This window comes from Diachasma alloeum, unplaced genomic scaffold (genome assembly GCF_001412515.2).
Source record: "Diachasma alloeum isolate Michigan unplaced genomic scaffold, Dall2.0 Dall_scaffold_00396, whole genome shotgun sequence".
Classification (NCBI taxonomy): domain Eukaryota; kingdom Metazoa; phylum Arthropoda; class Insecta; order Hymenoptera; family Braconidae; genus Diachasma; species Diachasma alloeum.
In genome coordinates this window covers 222,589-244,934 of record NW_021680535.1, presented here as the reverse complement: position 1 = coordinate 244,934, position 22,346 = coordinate 222,589, and the positions used below count along the sequence as shown (strand labels likewise).

The 22,346-nt window shown below is 38.6% G+C and overlaps 1 protein-coding gene across 3 annotated transcripts in view; it reads right to left on the bottom strand.

The window, feature by feature from the left end:
* The window catches only part of LOC107041973, a 320,981-nt gene that overhangs the window by 98,803 nt on the left and 199,832 nt on the right, over positions 1 to 22,346 (bottom strand). The window lies entirely within an intron of this gene.

Here is a 22,346-nt window from a genome sequence, read left to right as displayed (position 1 = left end):
TCAATTCCGTACATTGTTTCCATGCAATTACATACGATAACGATCATTTGAAACAAATGTATGCTGGAGCTATTGCCAGATCAGAATTTTTTTAGTGAATGTATCTTTGGATGTTCTGGAAATGGCTGAATCGCCGTGAGGACATTTTTTATCGAGGTATTGAGGACTAAAAGAAATACGTTTTCAAAAATTTCGCTGTTTCCTGAATTCCCAGAATAATATTGAAATGAAATTGACTTATTTCATCAGGAATAATTTCAATTTTATGGTTCATCAAGAGTGAAGAATTTCTTCAATATGTGCTCGCAGCATACATTTTTTTCTTGGAAAATAGATAATGAAATTGGAACAAGGTGAGACACGCACTACATGATCATAAAGACAATCCTGAAAGCTTCCACCGATAGACAACTTCTATATCAGTGAAATGTTTGGAAAAGTGGTGCAGAGGATTTGGGGACAAGCATTGGAGTTCAGTTATCTAATTACTTGAGTTCTCAATTAATATCGAATGATCGCTTGAGAATATACAAAGAAAACCTGTATCAATGTAATAAAATAAAGGTAAATAGTTTCTCAAATTTTTACGAATTATCTTGCAGATATCTCCAACTAAAGGGCTTCGTCCCTTGCCCGCTTCGATTGTTAACTCTTCCCGCCCCCCCAATGACTATTCGGGTGTGGCTGTTTTCCTATAGAAAAGAAGTATTGTTGTACAAGATTCTAATTCACACCTGTCTTATTGAAATACATTCTTTAACCCATTGAACGACCAATGTCTACGATCGTCTATGTGTGAGAGAAGTGGGGGGTCGTCAGTGTGGTAGTGCGCCATAAGAAAAGCATGGCAGCTCAGGCATACTACTACAAGATGGGGAAACGTGGGAAAACGTTTGGTCGTGGAATGGATTAACCCTCCTGAACTGGCTAGATCTCTTACGTCTCACTTGCACTGCAGTGGCGCCCTATTGGTTGAGTAGTTGGCGGCGGCGCGCCGCTCTACCCGCCAGTTCAGGAGGGTTAAGGGGTAACGGAAGCCGTCGCAAAAGTTTGTTTTTTCAACCCATTTTTCTCCGATTGTGTCTAATATAAATGGCTGAAATTTTCATCAAGTATTGAGGGGAGTCTAAGCGTTGTCGTCCATCTATTATTTTTTAGCATTAGCTGTGTCGTTAAGTTTTCTGCATTTTTTTTGCGAAACATCTGAAAAATAATAGATGGAGGAGAACACTTAGTTTCCCCTCAATACTTGGTGAAAATTTCAGCCATTTATATTGGACACAATCGGAGAAAAATGCGTTGAAAAAACAAACTTTTGCGACGGCTTCCGTTACCCCTTAAGGAACTTCCGCAGTAAGTATATGGGAATACCAGGAAATGGACTGCAGAGCTGAAATTTTGAGAATAGATTCTTTGAGTGATTACAAATATTCTCCCGAAGTTGTAAAACGCAGAACCACGTAGAAAGTACTTTTTCAAAAATCACAAAGAAATAATCGACAGTGGAATAAAAATTCAAACGCTTCACGAACAGAACCGTATATATTTCAGGTACATATCCCCACAATTGCATTAGCCGTCACCACAGGGATTATTTGTAATTATTGAAAATGTATGGCATAGTTCGGGATTTTAGTTACGTTAGAAGAAACTCGTGGCTAAACATGGCAACATTGAGGGAGGTTAAAGTGCGCACGGCGGAGGCCATCGTGTGAACTCGGCCAATGCATATACTGTAGATTCTATAGTACAGTATAGGATTTTATCGGAACACAAGAATATCAACTGCGTCGAACAAAAATGCATGGTTGTCAAATCTCTCATGAAACTTTTTATTTGTTAAAAAATTCGGATAAATAATATTTCGGAATAAAAATTATTTGGAATTGATTAATCATGAATAACAACTGCACAGAAATCCAAACGACAATATTCCAATACTTGCTTGAGCACAGGGAGACTCTTGTCAGAAAGGCTGATGATAGAGGGGAAACCCTCATGAACTTCATGGCCAAAAATAAATTTGTTTTGCTCAATGGAAGATCGAGGTCTGACTCTCCGGCTAAGTACACCAGCTCCAAGGCCGAAACCACCTATGATCTCGTCTGGATAAATGTGGAGATGGCTGGTATTGTCTCGGACTTGGTTGTGTCCTCCTCTTTGCTGGGCTCAAACCACCTCCCAGTCACACTGGGCCTAGCAATACCTGTCCCTTGCTCGTATCCCCTGCTAAATCCCCTCCCTCGCCCAAGTGAAACTGGACATCGCCCCCCCCGTACTGTACTCTCATGGAAGGCTGATAAGATAAAAGAATACTCTAGGAATTTGAGTCAATCGGTTACGGATGTTGGAAGTATGGAAGTGGTAAGTGTGGATAGGCAAAATGCGAGGATAATTCAGGCAATAAAGGAAGCAGCATCTGCCACGGGAATGGAGAAGAACCTGCCAGCTGGGCGTGCTGGTTCTTCGACCTCTAGTAAGAACCCCTGGTTTGACTCAGAGTGTCTTCAACTGAAAAAAGATGCCAGAAAACTCTTCAGTGAAATCTATCAACCCGAATTTGATAAACAAAAAGCAGCTGCATTTGATGAAACAAATAGAGCCTACAAAAAACGGATCATGTCAAACAAAACCTCGTACAAAAACGATACAATGGAAAAATTCTCCAACATCAATAACCCGATTGTCTATTGGAAGACAGTAAATAGAGCAAGAGGTTGGACACCTTCGATTGAGGTGATCAGCTTGGATGCCTGGAGCGAATTTGTGCTGAGAACATACCCCCAGAGGTCTATAAGAGAGCTGAGCTTCCCATTGGTCTCCTACCATCCCATGGACGCCCAAATCTCCCTTGATGAACTGAACAAAAGCTTGAAAAACACCAAAGGTGGTAAAGCACCAGGAGACGACTTGATATCGGGTAACTTCTTCAAATTCCTCCCTGAGGAATGGAAATATCAGTTGTTAAATCTGTTTAATAACGTGTTTAACTCTGGAGAGGTTCCGGCGTCCTGGACAAGCATAGTACTCCGGATGATTTTCAAAAAGGGAGCGCAGGATGATCCTCTGAAATACAGAGGCATAGCCCTCATCAATGTCATCACCAAGCTGTTCACGTCTATCTTGAACAATCGTATCTATGGGTGGGCTGAACTTCACAACATCATACCAGAGGAGCAGGCGGGCTTCAGGAAACACCGAGGTGCCATGGATAACATCTTCACACTGCAGTCGATAATACAAAATAGATTGAGACTCCCTGGAGGCCGTGTCTACGCTCTCTTTGTTGATTTCAGAAGAGCCTTTGACTCTGTTCCCCAATTCCAGCTGTAGTCGAAGGTAATGGGCCAAGGTGTTAGCCCCAAGATAATTAGAGTTGTCAAAAACATTTACGATCGAGCCAGTATGCACGTAAATAACACAGAGGGATCATCTGTTCAAGTGGATGTGAGCGAGGGAGTTCTTCAGGGAGAGAAGTTGAGCCCTCTGCTTTTCAATCGGTACTTAGCGGATATCGTGTCTTACTTCAGAGCGAGGGGTGCAACGGGTATGGACATAGATGGAAAAAATGACGTTATCCTCTTGCTGTATGCAGACGACTTGATAATCCTGGCAAACAACTCTGTTGACCTGAAGCGCAAAATGAAAATCCTGGAGGAGTATTGCAAGGATTTTGTGTTGACAGTCAATATTAGCAAAACTAAAGTGGTTGTCTTCAGGAAAGCTGGTCCTTTACCTTCAACAAACCATGACTTCAGACTAAATGGCAACCCAGTGGAGACTGTTCCCAACTATGTGTACCTGGGGGTAAAATTCAGTTCCTCCGGACTTGGAACATCTGCTGCCAGGGTAGCCAGTGCCAAGACTAAAGCTGCCTCTTCTGCAGCACTCAAGATCATTGCCAAACTTAACGCTGACTCCTGGGAGGGGATTAGCAAGCTCTACATGAGTGTAGTTCAGTCGACTCTTCTGTACACAACTTCTATCTGGGCTCTGAGGGACACGGAAAAACTGGAGAGTGCTCAGCTGAGCTTTCTGAAGCGTCTTTTCCATCTACCTAAAAATTGTGCAGGCTATGTCATCCGCCTGGAAACTGGTATTGATCATATTTCATGTGAAATTATCAAACAGGCATTAAGATGGATACAGAAAGTGCTCGCCATGAAACCCAACCGTTTGCCGAGGATTTGTCTCATGAGACTTCTGGCTCTAGCAAATTCAAACCCTGGAAATCGTGAGGACGCAGGCGAGAAGTATAACTGGATAGTCCAATTGAAAAAGCATCTGGATATAGTGGATTGTATGGACCTATGGAAAAACTTGACTGCGGAATATTGGAATCAGAGAATCCCCAGTATTATATTAAGTTTGAGATCTGAGTTGAGACATGAGGATTACAGAAGATACTGCAGCTCTTCCACGTTACAGCTAAAAGTTTTCAGGAACCCTCTTGATGAGTTTGAAGACTTTTATCCAACAAGAGGGGCTATGACTTTCATCAGGGTTAAAATGCAAGCTCGTACTATGTCAATGCACTCCAGAAGACTGATTATTGACGGCACTGTATACTACTTTGACCCAAATCAAATTTGCACTCTTTGTAATAACCACCAGCCGGAAGATCTCCTACACATCCTACTTAATTGCCCCTTTTTCCATCCCCTGAGAGTCCATTACCTACCGCAGTATCTGTGGGATCCTTGTTCCCAATCGAAATCAAGTCTTTCAGCATTCTTAAATAGTAATGACCTGAGCAATGCTAGAATCCTCTTTTGCTATCTGAAAAAATGCTTCCAATTGAGATCCTCCGAATTGAACGACTAAAATATCAATGTGTATAACTAATGGCTAAAATTTATGTTCACAGGAGAGTCGCACATAAGTTGGTCCTGTTACCTAATACCGTTTGAAAAAAAAACCTATGACTTGGCTCTTGTTACAAATTATCCTTCGACTACTTATTTCGAAATATCTCATTTAAATGGAAGAAACTTTATCCTGAATGGGCCGTTTTGATTGCTATTCTCCTTATTTTTCTTTTTCTTGGTAAAATTTTCTATTAGCCACATAGTGGCAAAACTATGTAAATATATTATGTATAAAATGGGAACTCCCTGCATAATGGTACCATGTACTAATCGCAGTATCAAATAAAGAAAAATAAAAAATATTCCAATACACCCGTGAACTATTCGTCATTTCATTATTTTTTTTCAAAGGATGTAGCGGAGTTAGGGTCGGCGGTCGGCGTGTGGTATGTATGGTTTCCACCACACGGAAATTCCCGGTATGTGGTATACCACACACGGGAATTGTATGTGTATGGTGGACCCTACACTCTAGCCCGAGATTCTTTTTTCCCCATTCATTTATTTATCCACAATTTTGAAGTTTTCTACTCTTTTATCCACTTGTAAGAATGTCTCCGGGTGCTCTCGACGCCCTCCCCTCGAATTCGGTAGTGACGCCCCTTCGTCCCATTATTCAGAACACTCTACAGCTGAGCTAGCCCCCTGCCGACAGCTGTATGGTATAACAGCCCATATACCTGTTTGGGTGTAAGTGGCATTGGGCAGCATAAAGATCTTTAATAGTAGTAGTGGTAGAGGATGGATAGATTTATTACGAGGATAAGTAAGAGACCGAGGATAGAACTCGAAGAGTCAGGGGAAGAGTCACATGTTTCCAAAGTTCCTTTGCAACCTGACATAACCTCTGCCAGTGTTATTGAATTTGATGTACTTAACTCGTCCAATATTCTGACTGATACTAATCAGAACATCACAGGTACATATTTATCATCAGATTTGCTATATAAGCTAATTCATGATCCATTAAATGTACATGTACTCTGTTTTGTAGATTCTAACAGGCCCAAACCTCCAAATCTTGACACTTTCTGTCGTTGGAAAACGAAACACCCATGGCTCGAGTTGAATTCAGCGAATAAAGCAATCTGTATGACGTGTACAGATGCAGTGAAGAAGAAGTTACCAATCCCCATTGGTAAGAATTCTCAAAATTCATGGGAGGCTTTTGTCACTGGAGGATACACTTGCTGGNTGGAAGGGGAGCGATTGGGGACTCTGTTGGCGGTATCATCGGAGGCTTACGGGGAGGAGATCCCAGTCGAATCCTTCGTGGAGGTTCTTTTGGACTTCCTCGCTTTCTTGGGTCCCTTTTACCGATTGACCACGGTGAGTGATATACATGTGTACACATACATGCGTGTACACATAGATATCCATATATATATATATATATACATATACATACACACAGACATACACACCCATGTATACACACTTTTTTTTTTTTTTTTTTTTTTTTTTTTTTTAGGCTTTAGGCTTATAGGGCATTTCCTGCTCATGAAGTGAGTCACTTCCATAAAACCTGTCATTAGCTACTGGTCAGTTCAACAAGTGAGAACGTAGTACAACGTATCTCGACCGTCAAGGAAAAAGAGATGTTAGACAATAGAACGGCGTTGCAGAAGATATTCAGTACGATTAAGACTACTCAAGGCCTACCGCTCAGGGGCAGTAACAACGATGAACGTTCAAATCTATCACAATTTTTAAAAGCGAGATCAGAAGATGTGCCAGAATTGAAGGCGTGGTTGGATCGAACGGGATATAAGTGGCTTCATCACAGTGTACAGAATGAAATGCTCGCTCTCATGGCACCGAGAGTTCGTGAGAAGAATCTTCAAGCAATTCAGGCCGCACCTTTCTTCTCTTTGACCTTTGCACGAAATTTCATTGGGATAATCAAGGATCTCATCAATTTCGTGAGAAATTCGCCGAAGCGTTTAACCCAGTTCCGAGATCTACAATCTTCATTGTCAGTCGAAGATCAGAGTGACAGCCCTGCTTTGATAGCCTTCTGCCCAACTCGGTAGTGTATGAGAGTGCGATCTTTGAAATCAATTTACCCAAAGACTAATTACAATGCAGCATTGCAATTTTTTGATGATCGGAGCAACGATCGTGAAGTGGATAGCAGTATTTCGGCAAAGGCTAGGGGATTTCTGCAGCACTTGGAATCCTTTGAATTTTATTTCTTGCTGACTTCGATTATTGAAATATTTGACAGAATTGAGATTCTGAACAAAGAGCTCCAGAGCTCAAATTTGTGCGTACTTGACTCCCATGAGAAAATTAACGCCGTGCTTACTCAATTAGAACACATGAGGGACTCCAAGTTCGAAACGATTTGGAATAAAGCTACTGATGGGGCAAAGAGCCTGGAGCTTGACGAGCCACAACTGCAGCGCAAGCGCAAAATTTCAAAGCGTTTAGAAAATAGCGGTGCCAGTGCACCCTACGTGTTCCAAACCCCGAAAGAGTACTATCGGAAAATCTACTACGAAATTTTAGATTCTGTGGTAGTGTCTCTGAAGTATCGCTTCAATAGTGATACAACTCAATTTTTGAACAGCCTGGAGGCTTTCGCAGTAGGTACTGGAGGATCTGCAAAAGAAATCAGTGCTTTCTATCGAGAAGATTTCGATGAAGAAGTACTCCGTCGAGATCGTGATAATTTCTTGAATATAACTGCAAAGAAGAAGATAGTTCTGCATAATGTAAAGGATGTTGTAACGTTCTTCAAGGACAATTTATGGTGTGTTGGATTGGTACCTGAGTACTTCAAATTCATTCAATTGTTATTGACGATACCAAACTCAACATGCACAAATGAGCGAAGTTTTTCCACTCTGCGGCGTTTAAAAAACTATCTCCGATCTACGATGCTCCAAGACCGACTTAACAATATTGCTACCCTTTACGTTCACCACCAATTAGTTGAAGATTTAGATATGCAGGAAATTATGGGTGAGTTCATCAACCGGCACCCGAAAGGGGCGACAACATTCGCTACTATAAATAATAAATAATAATTGAAATAATTATGAAAATCTGTAAATGGCCAACATTCCATTCGACATTCTTCCCCCTCCTCCCCCCTCTTCGCAAGCAGCACCACACACGGGCATTTGGCCAACCGCCGGCCCTGAGCGGAGTGTCGAAAGCACTGATATTTCCCCCGCTCCATAGCCCCAAAATTTACTGCGGAAGTTCCTTAAAACTTTCCACTGATCTGAATGGAATATATATGGTACATGGAAGATGGTTTGGTCTAAAAATACCTTTGTAGTTGTTACTTAGGTAATGTATTGATATGAGGGCTCGCAAATTTTCCAAGGAAACTGATTTTTTTGTCACTTAACAATAATAAGAATTGACTGAATAACAAAATTGGGCCGAACTCAATTAGGTAAATAACTAGGTAAATAACTTGAAGACCAGACCAAATTCTGGCCTTTGTGAGGTTCATACCAGCTGCGTTTCCGTCGCGAACCTTGGGTAATGCGAAGTGCTAGTGAGGCTTAATACTTTAAGAAAAAGTATTTCACTGTACGTTGAATTGATATGAAAATATCATAAGTTGTAAACTAAAAAATTGCTTTTAGAAGGAAAAGCGTGAGATGGGAGGTCCCGTACATCTACATGAGCATCCATGTAACTAAGTGTGATTGCCCAAAAAGGTTAAATTCATTTACAGCAACAAGGTTCCGACCCATTTACGTCGATATACTTCAAGATTAACATATAAACTTTAATATTTACCTATCAGTAAATCCGGAAAATATGAGCCTGTATAAAGTATTACCGCTATTTATAATCTAATTGAAAATACTGATGATTTATCTACCTCCATCTAACAAACTTCTAAGACTTAAGGATAACCGGGCGAAGAGTAAGATATTGACAAAATGCAGCCAATTTTATGCAGATTTTTTCACACATTATTGAATCCATTTAGACACCGTTTGCAAAATTTGAGAAACTACAGAAGCAGGGCAACAACAAAATTATTTTTAAAGTTGCTGCTTATACATGAGGTTAAATAGGTTATCGATAATTTCAGTATTTTTTCCACATTGCCGACTGGTCGATGATGCAGAGAAAATGCACGAGTTAACGATGCTCCCTTGAACCTCATGTATAAGCAGCAACTTAAAAAATCATTTCTGTTGTTGCCCTGCTTCTGGGATTTCTCAAATTTTGCAAACGGTGTCTGAATGAATTCAATAATGGGTGAAAACATCTTCCTAAAGCTGGCTGTTTTTTTTTGAATATCCTACTTGCACGATTATCCTTGAAAGGAATTTATTTCACGATTAGTAGACATCAACATTACCCCCATAAAAAACCATAAACCCTCATGATCTTGACTCGTAAGACCCTTATCAAGCTTGGGACCCTTATTCTGAGCAGATACTTCTGTAAAAATTGGGTGTACTATAGGGGAAGGTGGAGCAACATAGAACGTTTCTCATTGCCTTGAAATGCCAATAGCCAGGAGTATAAATGGAGATATTGATAATTGCAGTGTATCCTACACGCCCCATTGTGTCCCTCCACTGTCCTTGACATTGCTATCCCTATGACCCTTAGGAACCTCCCCCTTAAGACTATCGTAAAAATTTTTGTCTTCAACGGTGATAGGTATCTGGCTTTCATGTCTATAAATGCTGGATACCTAACGTTCTGAATTTTATGATCTTTTTGCCCAATCTTCGCCAATAATTTTATTACAGGTAGAAACTGATGTTTCTATCTATACAAAGACTTCTATGAAATTCTGTACAAATGAAAATTTGGGCTATGTTCTACCAAATTTGGTAACTTGAGCAATACAAAGCCCAATGATTCTTGAGCAATGTCTGTAATTATTACCAGTGCACATATATGTATGTCATTGTAAACCAATTTGTTAATTATGTCAATATCTCGCAAGCGCGCATTGAGAAGTGAATTATATGTCAGTCTCGTTCTCGGGTTACAATCCTAATATTTACTGGTAGTACCGCTGTTTATGCAGGTTGAGTCACAAGTTGAGAGCAATTCGAAAAAATGCGCCATGAGGGTCTGGTGGCGCCCCCATAGATCTGTCGTTTTCATAACGTTTTTTGTGCTCGAAAAAGACACATCATAGTTATTTTATTCGCTCAAAATTGATTTATCATCAACTTTTTAGTCATACAATGTGAGTAAATATTGAAACAACAAAAGGAGATTTCCCAGAAGGAGAAATCCTACGTAAAATAACGAAGCTGGAGGAATTTTTGCACTACGAGTGCGATGTAACCTCAAAAGGTAAATTAATTCTTCGAGTTCTTCGAGTCACGGTTGCGCGTCTTGGCTGGTGACCATTGCACGAAGGAGGCAATGATAACCCGTGTAGGAATTTGACCGGGGATTCAGCCGCAACTCGGGTACTCAGAACTCAGCCTCGGCTTGTCGCTAAACCCGAGGTTATGGCGCGTCACGCCGCTCCATACCGGCTTGGAGCGCAACGCCAAGACGGCATAACCCGGTACCTGAGGTTGAGCAGTGGTTCAACGCTCGAAACTCAGCTCCAACCCAGTCGTGTCGTTTCGAGCGGAGGGTGGGGCAAAATCGAATTGGATCATTCCCCAGAATAATCTTAAAAGTTTCTAGGAATCTGCCTCCCCGGAAAAAATCTCGCCAACCAAAATCCCCATTGCCCCAAATAAAAATACAGAAAAATCTAAACAAGTCCATTTCACGTGTCTTCATTCTTCAAAGAAAAAAAAAATAGAAATACCTTTCACACAAGAATATCATTTTTGAATCGTCTTGATACAACTGATTCAATTGATTATTAACGTCTCATTAATAACACAAAAATCTTTTCATTAAAAATATTTTGTTCAATGAAAATATGAGATGATTCAAATTTCTGTTTAACTCCACGTATGAAAAAATTTAATAGAAAATCCTAGCGAATTCGCTAGAAAATTCTATTGGATTTCTATTGAATTTTCTATAAGTTTTTTGCCGTTTCTATTGACATGTTCGATAGGAAATATTCTATAGAAAAAGTCAATAGAAATCGATTTCCTATAGAATTTCTTCGGCTCAAATTTTCTAATTTTTTTTGTTTGATTTTCTTGAAGGGAAGAAAATAAAAATTGAATGAAAAAAACTTAGAAAATTTGAGCCGAGAAAATTTTATAGAAAATATCTTAATAGAATAAGTTTTATAGAAAAATGAAATTCTATTTACTTTTTCTATATAATATTTTCTATTGAACAGGTCAATAAAAACGGCAAAAAACTTATAGAAAATTCAATAGAAATCCTCTAGAATTTTCTAGCGAATTCGCTAGGATTTTCTATTAAATTTTTTCGTGCGTGTCTTTCATGAAAATGAATTTTAAAAACGAGAAAAATTCAGGTCTTCATTCTCAAATTTTTTATAGGTTAGTTTAGTTTTCATTAAAAATTGGAAAAAATTGTAGAATTCTCATCTTCCTAGTGCTTAAAAATTTGGAATACTAACAATTTTCAATTAAATTTTTAATTGCATGATTTCTCCCCTTTACATCGAATTCCATGTTGCTCTCTCACAGAAATTACACCTAAGCTACCCATGGTGTTTCAACTTCTTTGTCAAAGTGTAAAAAGTACAGGAACGGGAAATTGAGGTGAATTTTTTAGTTTTCGTTACATATTTCAGTTGACAAAGAGTAATTTTGAATTATTATCACTTTCTATGGTTTCTTTTGATCTATAAAATGGCAAATGACCGTGTATTGAAAAATTGAGAAAAATCCGGTAAACATATTTTTTAATATTCAATTCATGGAAAAACCAACGTAATTTGTCACTCAATATTCATGTTTTTATGGAACATTCAAACATATTAAGGAATACTCGTCTTAATGCTGCTAAAAAAATTGGAGTATCATTGGATTTTTAGTGATATATGAAAGTTAATGATTTTTCATCTTTAAATTGTATTCAATGTTACCCTCTTATAATTACTGATTTACTCTCCATGAATTTTTAGTTTTTTTTTTTCAAACAGTGAACGTGTGTCTGACGATTCAAACATGAAAATATAACTTTATAACAAAGAAGATTTGTTCTCATTTTTCCAGTGACTATTTCTCTAGATTTTGTGAGTTGTGTTGAAAAAAAAGAAGAAATTCTTTATTACGTATTTGTGAGTCATTTTACATCGTATTTCAAATTAATACCACTGGACTGGTTTATACCACTTCAGCTTTTGCTGCGCTTGTGGTTACGTTTAATTGCAAATCCATGTCATCTTCACAATTATCCCCTTAATTTTTTGATCAAATTGCAATGCTATGGGACCTGTCAAATTATTATTGAGGTTAGGTGTGCCGGGATCGAGTAACTGAGGATAGGCCCAGGGAAGCATCCCGAGTGCTAGTGTAACGGCGGCTGAGAGCGCGTGACGCGGCTTAAACTCGGGTAGGCGTGTAGCTTGCCCGAGCCGGGGTGGAGCGGCGTATTTCTAGCTGGGATACGGCTTCTTACCAGAGCTCGAGCAGCGCGATTCCTACACGGGAACCAGTGCGTTGATGAATACATGGCTAAACCCATGACAATGTGGCTAACGCCAAAGGTTAATGCCAGCTGAAATCAGCAATATCATTCAAAAAATGAAACAAACAAGAATGTTTGTAATACCATTGGCATAAACATTATAATACCATTGGCATACCAAGTCACAAACCACGATAATCAGTTATGAATGATATCATTTTTCCTGAAGTTAATTGACAATAGTAGATTTATTTATTTATTTATTTTATTTTTATTTTTTTAAAATAATGATTCACTGAATCTGATTTTATTTCATGAGGTATTAATTGTCAATTCGTCATTTTCGTTTTTTGAAAAATAAAACTCTTTATTATTTATACATGCAAATAAATTTGTATGGGTGTTGGAAGCACGTTTTTAATAGTAAATGTGCAACACTGTATGCGATTATTTATATTAAATGCAAACAAAAGTTGGTTGTATTTCATTTACCTATTATATCATCTGGATGATAGGTCAATGTTTAACAATGTTCTTTTCCATGAACATGAATATAAATTTTTTCCTCCACTTGAAAACAATTTTTAATTAACAATTGAATAAAAAAATAATCTGATCAACATTTTTTTAAGTGACAGTAGCCTTCAATAAATAATAAACGATGGGCTTTTATTAAAGTTTACTTTAACTGTTTCTTAACTTGTTCCCGTGACGGTCGAGTGTGAATTGAATTCATTGTTCAAAAATTTCACTGCCAGAATATTTCACATTCGTGGTCTCCTGGAAATACAAAACAATAGGGCATCCGAGTAAACATCGATGTATGTACGTTCGGGAGTCGAGAGTGTTAGGAAGTGGGGGAAGCCTTCACGCTGGCGAAAAAGCGATCGAGGAGAAGTGGGTTTATATTGGGGCTCCTTACAACGGGGTTCTACTGTACTCCCATCGAAAGAGGATTTTCAGCGCCGGATTTTTTGGCACCTATAAGAAATCACTAGACAACGTGTTCATGGATATGGTTTTCATACTTGTCTGATGATCTTTTCTTTCATTTTTTCAATTTATTTTAAAAATTTTGTATGGGTGTTGGAAGCACGTTTTTAATAGTAAATGTGCAACACTGTATGCGATTATTTATATTAAATGCAAACAAAAGTTGGTTGTATTTCATTTACCTATTATATCATCTGGATGATAGGTCAGGATGAAGGCCAACTTGATTTAATTGGAATTATCGTCTCACCCATTAAAAAAACCTCGATTACATCTAGGGATGCTTCTTGTCTCTCTGATTGCAGATCCCCGTGTCAGGGTTTGATTCCCACAGATTGGAAATTTCCAAAGTTTCAAAATATTCTATCACTTTGATAAGGGTTTGAGAATTTTTCACGACATTTCATGGTCATTCTCATCTGAGAAATCAGGAAAAACCTGATAAATGTGTGGGTGAGACCAATTTCTCTTCTCTGGAACGGAATCAACAACTTTCATTGCCTCCTTCGTGCAATCGTCACCAGTCAACAAATTATTATTATGCAGTTTATGTACATAAACTAATTGAATAAGATCATCAAAAAACATAATGGTATAACAAACATTCTTGTTTGTTTTATTTTTTGAATGATATTGCTGATTTCAGCTGGCGTTAACCTTTGGCGTTAGTCACATTGTCATTGGTTTAGCCATGTATTCATCAACGCACTGGTTGTCATTGCCTCCTTCGTGCAATAGTCACCAGCCAAGACGCGCAAACGTGACTCGAAGAACTCGAAGAATTAATTTACCTTTTGAGGTTACATCGCACTCGTAGTGCAAAAATTCCTCCAGCTTCGTTATTCCACGTAGGATTTCTCCTTTTGGGAAATCTCCTTTTGTTGTTTTAATATTTACTCACATTGTATGACAAAAGTTGATGATAAATCAATTTTGAGTGAATAAAATAACTCTCTATGATGTGTCTTTTTCGAGCACAAAAAACGTTATGAAAACGCCAGATCTGTGGGGGCGCCACCAGACCCTCATGGCGCATTTTTTCGAATTGCTCTCTAAACTTGTGACTCAACCTGCATAAACAGCGGTACTACCAGTAAATATTAGGATTGTAATCCCGGCGAGCGAGACTTCATATAATTACAATCGAATTTCACTTACAGGTAAGTTCGTTTGATTTACAATTATTTGCATCAATTAAATTTATTTGTGTAAAACGACTCCATTTGTAACACGAATTAAATCAAGATTTTATGGGCCAATTTTAGGCATTAGGTAGTTTCAGAAATAGTTTCTCATCATAAATCACTTATTTTCTCAGTGAAGGTTTGCGGGGGAGGCATTCAGAAGAACTTCTTTAACTTGTGAAATTATCAGCAAAACCATTCACGGAAACAAAATGTACTTGAATTGAGTATATTTTATACCAGAATTGAATATATGCATAAACCTGATGCCAGAATAAAATATTCACCAGACCAGAATAAAATAACACTTGATTCAAGTATATTTGATACTCAATTTAGATTTTTTTTCCGTGTTTCTAATAGATATTTTACTTTAACCTTTCGTTTTCGTGATTGTCACGACGTGATACTTTACAACTACTTACTATTTTTCAATTCTACTCAACACCAAACAGTATCGGAGTTTTACAGCTGCTAACATTTGCTTTCATTGCTCCTTGAAGACTCGAGTATTTATTTAACGATTTGAAAATTGCATGGTTGATACAATGTCTGGTGGTGATTTTACAGCGCTTAACATCTTTTCCTCTTATCGTAAACCAGACCTTATTGCATTTACACTCAATCCGAGAGCTTTCTATTCTTCTTTAACATCTGGCGAAAGCGCTCCAATGTTTTTTCTCTTCCACTAAATCGAGAAGGAGTCCACAGTTTTCCCCACTTTATCGTACAGTAGAACCCCGTTATAAGAGCGCGCCTAGGGGCCTATTCTCAAAATATTTCCGTGCACGGAAGTGGCTTCGTAGACGAATTGTGTATAGGAATCATACAGGCGTTCCGTCAACGGAGTCGATTCCGCGCCCGGAAATATTTCGAGAATAGGCCCCCTGGAAGGTAGCCGATTCGGCAATAGCGCTTCTATTTCGTTACCCCCACCATCCGCTCAGTGGCAACCTCAGTTCTCGGAACTCCCAGCAAAAAGAGAGGAATAAGAAATAAACATTTTGAGTATTTTTCAAGTTTTATATATAGATATTTTCGTTAAATAATTTTTTATTATTTACTGAATTTTTAACAATGTTCTTTTCCATGAACATAAATATAAATTTTTTCCTCCACTTGAAAACAATTTTTAATTAACAATTGAATAAAAAAATAATCTGATCAACATTTTTTTAAGTGACAGTAGCCTTCAATAAATAATAAACGATGGGCTTTTATTAAAGTTTACTTTAACTGTTTCTTAACTTGTTCCCGTGACGGTCGAGTGTGAATTGAATTCATTGTTCAAAAATTTCACTGCCAGAATATTTCACATTCGTGGTCTCCTGGAAATACAAAACAATAGGGCATCCGAGTAAACATCGATGTATGTACGTTCGGGAGTCGAGAGTGTTAGGAAGTGGGGGAAGCCTTCACGCTGGCGAAAAAGTGATCGAGGAGAAGTGGGTTTATATTGGGGCTCCTTACAACGGGGTTCTACTGTACTCCCATCGAAAGAGGATTTTCAGCGCCGGATTTTTTGGCACCTATAAGAAATCACTAGACAACGTGTTCATGGATATGGTTTTCATACTTGTCTGATGATCTTTTCTTTCATTTTTTCAATTTATTTTAAAAATTTTGTTCCTAAATTTCAGTGATTCAATGCCTAATTTCTGGTATCAGATTAAAAAAATATAAATGGGCTTAAATCAACGTTTGAAACTGTTTTTTAAAATTCAGAGCACATGAACCATTCAAAAAAATCCATATTATGCATAAATTACATGTTTACATAGTTTGTTTTCTTCTCCATGTTCTTAATTGTGATAATTTACACAGAATTCTCAAATATTTAATCTGGAAGAAGGCAAGAAGGAATCAATATGCAAGAGAACAAAACATGAAGAAATTCCTTTTCTGCGAAAAGAGACCATTCTCTAAAAAAAGCTTCCGATAATTTCCTCTACAATTACTCGTCAGTAAAATCATTGCAAGTGAATGAGAATTGATAGTTTGACCCGACGTTTGCCATAATTTTATGTTGATTCGATATGCATTAAGTTCAATGTCGATTAAATATTCGATATTGATCTCATCAATATACAGAATATACTGATTGATATAACATCAAATAACGAATCCGTGCTTTGGATCGAATTACAGTGACAGTCTAATTTCTACTAAAACTTCAATCTGCCCTATGCTACTGGGTTAAAGAGTGCTTTTACAACGAAATATCGAAATTTCTAGTTTCCGAAAGAATTTTCTACAGAGATATTGGGATTCTCTTGTACACTAATAGAATAACTCACTTATTGTTCATAAGGTGTGTGATATTAACGAATGATGGACTTGAATATGGCCAAATTAATTTTTCTTGATAATTAAATTACATTTAAGAAGTCGTCTTTTACGCTTCCCGAAGCGTAGTTTACGCTTGAAATTGAAGCATAAATTACCGTCACAATCGCCGAAAATTGCGGTTACATAAACGTACTTTACGGTTTCGTATTCATAAATTATGATGATATTTACAGTAGGAATTCATTATAAGGTAGATTCCTATCCTATCATATTTTAATCATTTTGACAGCCCCAAGAATCTATTAAGCGTAAAATACCACTGGAGGTACGATTTTAGTTAATAAGGAAAGTTATAGACACCAATGAACAGTGATTTATTGAAGAATAAGAAAGAAAAATCCCATTCACATCAACTGGTACTACGACCGAGTGAATTCTTAAGCCGCAAGTTAAGAAAGTCACAATTTTAAAATGTTGATATCTCCGTTGCAATAGTAAAATGGGATTAAAAATCCCTTGACTGACTGTTTGGATTGTTAACACTATTAGTGACTAATTCAGTTTTTCCAAACATTCAGTGCGAAACACATGACACGCAGCGCGTTGCGAATAGTTTTCAATAGTTGTCAAATTTTTTTGCAATTTTCAATTTTTGTTCGGTATCATGGATAGAAAAAAAAAACAAAGGCGGTAGATCAAGACCTACGAGGGATGGGAGGAAGTTCAATCGCCCTAAGAATAGGTACGAAATTGAAAGCAGCACTGCGAAATTATTGAGTACTGCAGCTCGCAAATTGCAGGGTGAAAATTATTTTGATGTTACCCCAGATACAACAATTGGTTATCGATTTTTGAATTTTTGCAGTGTTTTTGTAACACTTGCAAATTATGTGTCGTGTAAAAATTGTGGTGGTGAAGTCGAATTTTGAGAACGTAGCACGCGCGGTCTAGGATTCAAATTGGAAGTGAAATGTAAAAAATGTGATCCTGTGTCTATTGATTCCTGTCCACTGATTAATAATGCCCATGAAGTGAATACACGATTCGTTTTTGCGTTAAGATTAGTCGGAATAAGCTTGACTGGAGCTGAAAAATTTTTTGCGTTCATGGATCTACCGCAGCCTATCTTTCATAGTTTTTTATGACCAAATAGTGGGATATATTTGCACCGCATCGAAAATTGTATGTGACTTATCACTTTCAGAAGCAGCGAAGGCTGAGGTGACTGCTATGGAGAAGGCAACAGGTATTGACAACGTCAATGAAATCAGTATATCTGGAGACGGAAATTGGAAGAAGAGAGAATTCTAATCATTGTATGAGATTGTATCTCTAATAGGCGTCTACTCTGGAAAGAGTGTAGATGTTATCATGAAAAGTAGTTGATGCCTAAGATGTGTGCAGATACTTTCTATAAAAGGAACACCTAAATATGACGAATTGTTTGAAAAACACTCTGAAAAATGCAGATTGAATCACGAAGGCTCTGCTGGAAAAATGGAAGTGGATGGAATTGTGGAAATATTCAAGCGGTCTGAGACTTCACACAATTTGAAGTACATGAAGTTTATCGGAGACGGTGATACTAAAACCTACAAAGGGGTGATTGATGCTGCTCCATATGGCAACAAACCTGTCATAGAAAAAAAGGAAGACATCAGTCACGCGCAATACGGCATGGAAATCGTACAAAGGCTTTGAAAAAATCCGTAAAAGGGTTGGGCGGCAAAGGAAGATTAACGGATACTCTTATCAGGGAAATGGCCACTTATTATGGTTTGGCTATTCGACGAAATGCAAACAACACCGTAGAAGATATGTATGATGATATTTAGGCCACTTTGTATTATAAAACATCGACTGAAGAAAATCCGCAACATTTTTTGTGTCCGGAGGGCCCGCATTCATGGTGCCGTTTTCAACAAGCTGTCGCGAATGGCACCCTTGACTCTTATGTCGACAAAACTCCGATTCAAGAAGGTGTTGCGGAACTATTAATACCAATATATGAGGAATTATCGAAAGAAGAATTATTGGAACGCTGTCTAGGGGGTTACTCACAAAATAATAATGAGGTTCAACTCTCTTGCGTGGCAAATAGCTCCGAAATCAAATTCTAGTGGGGCTGTTATAGTCTCAATTGCTCTTTTCATCTCAACTCTTATTTTTAATGATGGTATGAAAGCTGTGATGAAGGTTTTCGACCATCTGGGTGTGACAATTGGTCCAGTGATGTACGAATGCTGCAAAGGAAGAGATGCGACTCGCAGTGCGACCACTGTAAGCCGTTCTTCGAGTTCGTCTCCGAAAAACCTTTCTAAAAAATCGAAAGATGCTACTGATAATGAAGGAAGCCATGGAAAAACTCCATATTATGGTCCTGGAATTGATGAAGTATGGTGAGAAGAATAATGATTCTTTTGTGTAAGTGAAAATTTCTCAGTAACCGACCGTACGATGGGCAGAGCGGCCTCGATGCGGGCGGTCACGCCGGAAAACTTTGACCGCGTTTTTCTCGGAACATAGTATTTCGTTCTGAAAACCGCAATATACTAAAATCTAATTGCTTAACAACTATAATTTGCATACGAGTCGATTCGTCTCCTATAGGGCTATCGTCTAGCGTACGCATTTTATTCTATGTTTAGAATTTATTTGTAATTGCTATTTCTACGGTCATTCGACGAGGCCTCCATGAGGCGGCTTATTAAACAATTTCGATATTTTCTGCAAAATAAGGAATTTTTTAAAATCGCTACGCTCAACGTTGAACGATATCTTCTCATAGATAAAAATGAACGATTATTTTGTTTCAGATGATCTCATTCAAAAATATCGATGTTTTTGTTTGCAGAAAAGACCCCGACGCCATAATTTATAACTTTGTTAATAATGAATACCTTTTGATACAAAAAAATATATTTGTGTCACTTAATGGTTATTTTGAATGTTACTCATTTGAAAATCCTTATTTCCTTCATCACATCGGGAAAAAAAAATCAGAAATGAAGTCATTTTTGCGATCTCCCATAGTGGCTATCCTCTTTAAGTACTGATTTTAATGCATCTAGTCTCGTTTTTGTATCTTTCGATGGAATGAGGATGTCTTCCATATAAGCTAACACACATACGTGTCCCCTTAATGGATTCAATATTTTATTCACCATTCGCTGGAAAACTATTGGAGCATTTGCCAGGCCAAACGGCATTCGAAGAAATTCGTATTGGCCATCAGGAGTCACAAATGCCACTTCTCCTCTACCGGTATTTGATAATAACCTGAAGCTAAATCTAAGCTCGTAAAATACGAGCATCCTTGTAGACTGTTTAGCTAATCTTCTATCAGTGGCAGAGGGTGCCTATCTTAGTGACTGCGTTTAATGCTCCATAATCGATGCACATTCTGTTCTCGCCAGTTTTCTTTTTAACTAGCAAAATGGGGCTTGCGAATGGCGAGTTCGATTCACAGATGATCTTGTTTGCTTTTAAATCATCAATGATATCCCTAGGTGTCTCTCTCTGTGCGTAGGACTCAATGGACTTCTCCTCTACTGGTATTTGATAATAACCTGAAGCTAAATCTAAGCTCGTAAAATACGAGCATCCTTGTAGACTGTTTAGCTAATCTTCTATCAGTGGCAGAGGGTGCCTATCTTAGTGACTGCGTTTAATGCTCCATAATCGATGCACATTCTGTTCTCGCCAGTTTTCTTTTTAACTAGCAAAATGGGGCTTGCGAATGGCGAGTTCGATTCACAGACGATCTTGTTTGCTTTTAAATCATCAATGATATCCCTAGGTGTCTCTCTCTGTGCGTAGGAAAGACGGTAAGGCCTATATATCACGGTCGAGTCATTAACTAACTCAATTCGAATTTCCACGGCGTTAGTTTCCCCCAATTCCGCAGTATTCAACGCGAAACTTTCCCTATATCTGTCTAATAATTCATATAGTTTCTGTTTATCATTTTCGCTAACGCTCGAATCTGCTTTACTTTCATCTCGAGGTAACGGCTGTTCTATCGATTTTTTAATGGTCTTACTCTAGTATTCTTTTCCTAATCTTTTCAGCTTGCTCATTTTCCTCTCGAGCAATCTCGGCCCTGGCAATTATTCTCTCCTTTTTAATAATTATTGGGTTGTCAGAAAAATTAATCACAGGCACACGACGTTCCGATGTACAAATTACGCAGCGCGGTATACAATATTCTCTAGACTCTTCGCCACGTACACTAAGCTCAATAAACAAGTCACCCTTATATTCTGTTTTCATTTCTTTCTGGACGTCTCCGGCATGCGGCGGAAGGATTACGAACGTCTCTGCCGTCCATAAGGGCACCTTCTGGGGCGGCAGTCTTTCCATTTCCGGCAACATTCCTAGTCCTCTGTCGAACAAGCGTAGTTGTCTCTCCCGTTGTACCATTGTGATTCCAGATAGGTCCAGGAAAGGCTACCCAATGATAAATGGAACTCCTTGCAGCTCGTTTGGTACAACGTGAATCTCCACTTCCCCTTCTGCCAGGTCAACTTTTAGGGTAACCTTTACTACCCGAGTGGTTGTACGATTCCTCCTCCGTAGCCATGTAGGACCGTGTTCGTTGGTTGTAAATTAAATTCCATCTGCTCGGCTTCGTCCTTTCGAAGCGTGATGCACTGGCTTCCCCCATCGATGTACGCTTTTAACAGTTTAACCTGCAATAAAGCCTCCTGAAAACGGGTGTCGTTCGCCTTGGGTAGCGTACCGATGCTCTGCACCTTTCGTTCCTTTCTCTTTATCCAGTTCTCAAGATTTGTGCGACAGAATTTAACGGTGTGTCCTTGTCGATGGCAACGGTAACATTCCAAAGCCGGGAATTTCCGGGGCTGTACTGTCGATGACTCATTCTTTTTGCGTTTCTCCTCATGGATAACTTTCCCTGGTGCTGACTGGAAGCTCGGGTACCTTTCAGAATTCCTTGAATACTATCGTTTACTGCGATCATCGAATTTTCTAGCTCCACTCTTATGTGATACTGACTTGGTTTGTACTTCTATCTTCATCAGAGAAATACGAAGCTCCTCTGGGCTTTGGAAGTTACAACGCTTGATCGTCGTTTTGAGGGAGTAGCTGGATAGTCCATGTGCAATAAAGTCGGCTGCATCCTTCCCAGTGATATTACATATCGCCACGAGAGCTGCTTTGTCATAGAAGTATTTAGTCATACTTTCATCCTTAGATTTTGTACGTGTCAGCATCGTGACCACGCATTCAGGTAAGTCGGTGTGGTCGGTAGAAGCCTCAATCAGCTTTTCCTTTCATTCTGTCCATGTAAATTTGAAACTGGGTAAATTATTGTACCACGCCTTTGCGGTACCTATTAGCGTATTTTCTAGCGCGAAGCTGGCTACTGCTCTGCCATCCCAACCGTACACTTCCTTCAACTAGTCGGCTTTCTGAACCCATACCTCGATCCTTTGACTCCTCTTCTCAGGGTCAAAAGGCGGGATTGCGG